Below are 4,017 nucleotides of genomic sequence, written 5' to 3'. Positions count from 1 at the left end.
TCTGGCACCTAGTTTCAGTGTTAGCCCCTCATGGCCTAGAGGGAGCAACTGTTTCCTTTGTTTTCTGGTCCGCTTTTCCCTTTTCCTGGGTCCTGCTTCCAGGAAGCAGTCCCCAGAGGAAAGCATGTGGTTCTTTATCTCAAGTACATCTGCAGTGCCCACAGACAAGGGTTTTGTCAACAAGAGGGAATACCCCAGGGTTACAGATGGGACATCCATGCTCAGGAAGGGATTCCAGGGGTTCAGTGCAAGCAGAAGAAACAGTGAGGCGCATCCGCTGCTCGTGCTGGGCTCAAGGGAATCTGGGCTTTGGCCTTGGCTGGCGGTTCCAGTTAGAGTTGAAGACGCCCGTGATGGCACGGGCAGCGCTGGGTCTGGAAGTGGCCTGAGAGGAGCTCCCTGCTTCTGAACATGTCAGGAGGTTAGCAGGACGAAGGTCTACACGCCCTTTTGTGGCCACTGGCTCCCCCCATCATCATGCAGTTCAGAGCTGTCCAGCATGACTGTTCTCACTCTCCTGGCGAATGGCATCCCCTTCAGGACTTGTGACATCCCCTCCCTGGCGGAAGCGCTGGATGAGAACAAGCAAGCCCGCAGGAGGAGAACCAGAACACGCTCTGGCTTGGCACGTTTAGCTGGGGCTGAAACTGGAGAAGTCCTGAGCTGGGTGTGCACTTTTCTTCTGGAGTTGTAAAAGTATGGGGCACTTTTATTTTCACTCCTTCTCTTCCTCTTCTATCACCATATACTATTACATGCTTGTTTTCCCAAGTCTCACAGTGAGTAATGAGTATATTTAAATAGGGGATAGGTGTGACTAAGAAAAAATGCTGGAAGAAAGGAATATTTACAATATTGTACATTTATTTAAAATTACATAAAATAACATTTTGTAGTATGTAGTATAATATAAACACTATAGAACTTGACTTGAATAATAAAACATTCCACTAAGAAAGAAATATTGCTCAAGATTTTTATGTCCACCATTCCCATGTCAGAGTCCCTCATTTGTGCCACAAAAGCAAGGTGGCAGGGAATCATAATCTGCATACATGCTACATTCATCACAGCACGGGAGGGCAGGACAAGCCTCCATGATGCCTTTAGGTGAGATGACCTTGCTCTGCAACTTGCTTGGATAGTATTCCTTTGCAGCTCTTAAGAAAAAACATACAGAAAACGTGGGCTTAGAATTTTTCTTTACAGTGTATTTCTTACAATTATCAGGGCTATCTGGGAGGTTCAGGGTTGGAGCCAGTCACACATGTGACACCAGCCCTGGGTGAACACTCTCTGGTCCTGTGCCAAGTTCCTCTCTTATGCTTTCCTCTCCTACAACTCCTACCAAATGCAAACTGTGGCTCTTGACCTCCTGCAGGGAGTGGCCACAGCAGCAAGGAATGACCAGTCAAGCAGAGAGCCCCAGATGTCCCATCTGAGGGGCGCTTACTCAATCCATGTGACTCACTTCAGTGCCTTGGAGAGTTTGACGTAAAGACAGAAGACCACTCCTATCAGCAGGAGTATGGCCGCCAGGATCCCGCTACCGATGGCGAACATAATTATCGTGCGGAGGTCAAAAGACCTAAGCATACCTGGGCAGAGAAGTGCAGGCAAGCAGTGAGGGTGGCTTCCCCCCCACATGCCATCAGCTACCTCCACAAGCTTCCCTCAGGGAGGAGGAACGGACCCCAAACTCAGATCCTCCATGTGTAAACCATGAGAGACTTCCCAGAGAGGCCGACGCAGGCCCAGGGCTAGGTAAGAGGTGTACTTCTGTAGGAGGAGGAGCTGAGATGCAAAATCCAGACAGAAGGAGTGCAAGGACAGCCAGCCAGGGGGCAGACTCTTTGCCTCTCACCAGCAGTGGTGGCCCTTAATTAACCATCAGGCCTGCGCTGGAGCTAATGGCTTTGTGCCTGGGCCTCCAAACTGTATTCTTGTTCACAGTCAGAACTGACCCCTTATTGTACATTGGGTTCAGAGGTCTCCATGGGAATGACTGCTTCAAAATATTATTGTTCTGACAATACTGAGAATCTGCAAATCCATTTTGTAAATAATGCATGTTTGAGGGGAAATATTTTCTAGTCTTCTACCAAAAACTGCCGTTATTCTTTCTAAATTCCAAATCATAAATCCTCCCAGTAAATCTAATTTGGAATAATCAATGTGTTTGATCTATCTCTCTGAAACTGGGAAAAAGTAAACCCCAGAAATAGAAAAACAATCTGATAACCAAAGCATACTCACTACCTTCTGAGTCTTCTTAGCTGGATGAAGGCTGGCAGTAAAAACAAAATTAAAATTAAAATACATTTTAGGAAACAGTTCTTATCAGGAACTTCTCAAACCTTTAATTTAAGAAAGCAAATTCTAACTATTAAAATCCAGGATTGAAGAACTCACTTTCAGAAGTGCAGTCTTCCACTAGAGCTGGCAGAATGGACAGCCACTGTCAGTGAGGACACGGGCTGTGTGACATCAACTCTCTAGACAGCAGTTCTTCTTTCACAAAGTTCTGAATTCCATTCCATGCTCAGATATAGCTTAGTGCCAATGGAAACAGAAGTGCCCAAACACTATCTTAAATCATGGAATTCTCAGTCTTTTCTTTTTAGATTTTGTTTCCATCAGATAAACTTAAGTTTTGATTTGCTAATCCAAAGCAAATCTGAATAAAATAAAATAAAATAAAAGGGAAGTAATGTGGAGAGAATATTATCTAAAAATACTCATGTATCTAAAATGTCAATTGCAGAAGACTGGTTAGACTTTATATTTTAGCCACACAGTGAAATAGTATGCGGCCATTCAACACGATTCAGATATAGGTTCACTGGCATCATTCTGTGCTTTAAGGCCAAGACAAAAAGGCTCAAAGAAGTAATCTGAGTAGGCTTCCTACTTTGGTGAGGAAACTATAATTTCAAGGTTGATCCAGAAAAGGCAACTCAACTGAATAAGGGTATTATTTTAACCTCAGCTTCTTAATGCTCTGGCCAAAACCCAGATGAGATCAAGAACAGCAAGGTAGATGTCAACAAAAATGGTGACATTAGAACCTCCATAAATTCATTCCATAAAACAAGACAAGTTTAGCAATTTCTTTTTCAGAATCAACTTTTTCATAACTCTTAAAATCAACTAAGGTCTTGCAGCATTCCAAGAAGCATTAACTCAAGAGAAGCAACCAAGATCAGGACAAATAGGAAACTTTGTGGCACTATCCCATGACTTGCTCTTTAGCTCCACAGTACCCTTGAAACAACAGCCCCTGTTCCGGAGCAGCTACCAGAGAAACAGAACGAAGGCGGAGCTCTTTCAAAGCCTCATTAACAAATACCTGTCATTATTTTAACTTTCTGCTGGTTACCTGCAAGACCTCATTTGCAAAGCTGCTGTATTTGACCTGACCTGGACATCACCCAGTGCAATAATCCTTCTCCCAAGAGAACTGTGGCAAAAACTATTCCGGGTATTTTTTTTTTTTTTTTAACTTCCTGACTACCTAAGGTGGTAGATAACATTTGGGGCAAATGATAAACTGGCCAAAAAGCTTAAAGGAAAATCTGGGGAAATATTATGTCCCCAAATCCCAAAACTTAGGAATTTTTAAAAATGTTTTTTAGTTGTCAATGAACCTTTATCTTATTTATTTATATGTGGTGCCAAGAATCAAACCCAGTAACTCGCACATGCCAGACAAGGGCTCTGCAACCCAGCCACAACCCCAGCGCTACCATAGGAATTTTGAAAAGCTGTAACATTTTCCCAGAAGTCCAGAAGACCGTGCACATGTGTGTATGCCCAGGGCTGTAAGTAGGCTCAAGAAAGTCCTAAGCTCTCACCTCTAGCTGACCTTGAGGCTCTTCCCAAGCAGGAAGAAAATGCCAAGGAAGCGTTTTCAACTGCTTGGCTGAGTTTTGAAGGCATGCCCCACATGCAAAACCACTCAGCAAGTATTAGGATATTCATTTTTTCCCATACATTTAAGGAAATATTTGCCCATTT

At 43.6% G+C, this 4,017-nt stretch overlaps 1 long non-coding RNA gene across 1 annotated transcript; it reads right to left on the bottom strand.

The window, feature by feature from the left end:
- Window positions 1–1,064: 1,064 nt before the first annotated feature.
- Window positions 1,065–2,672, bottom strand: LOC306658760. The gene is made up of 3 exons (XR_013763143.1): window positions 2,413–2,672; window positions 2,260–2,287; window positions 1,065–1,598 (listed from the first exon to the last, which is right to left on the bottom strand). It is a non-coding gene; the product is annotated as an uncharacterized lncRNA (long non-coding RNA).
- Window positions 2,673–4,017: the final 1,345 nt, after the last annotated feature.

This window comes from Sciurus vulgaris, assembly GCF_902686455.1.
Source record: "Sciurus vulgaris genome assembly, chromosome: 4".
Lineage (NCBI taxonomy): Eukaryota > Metazoa > Chordata > Mammalia > Rodentia > Sciuridae > Sciurus > Sciurus vulgaris.
This window is presented reverse-complemented; position numbering and strand designations above follow the sequence as displayed.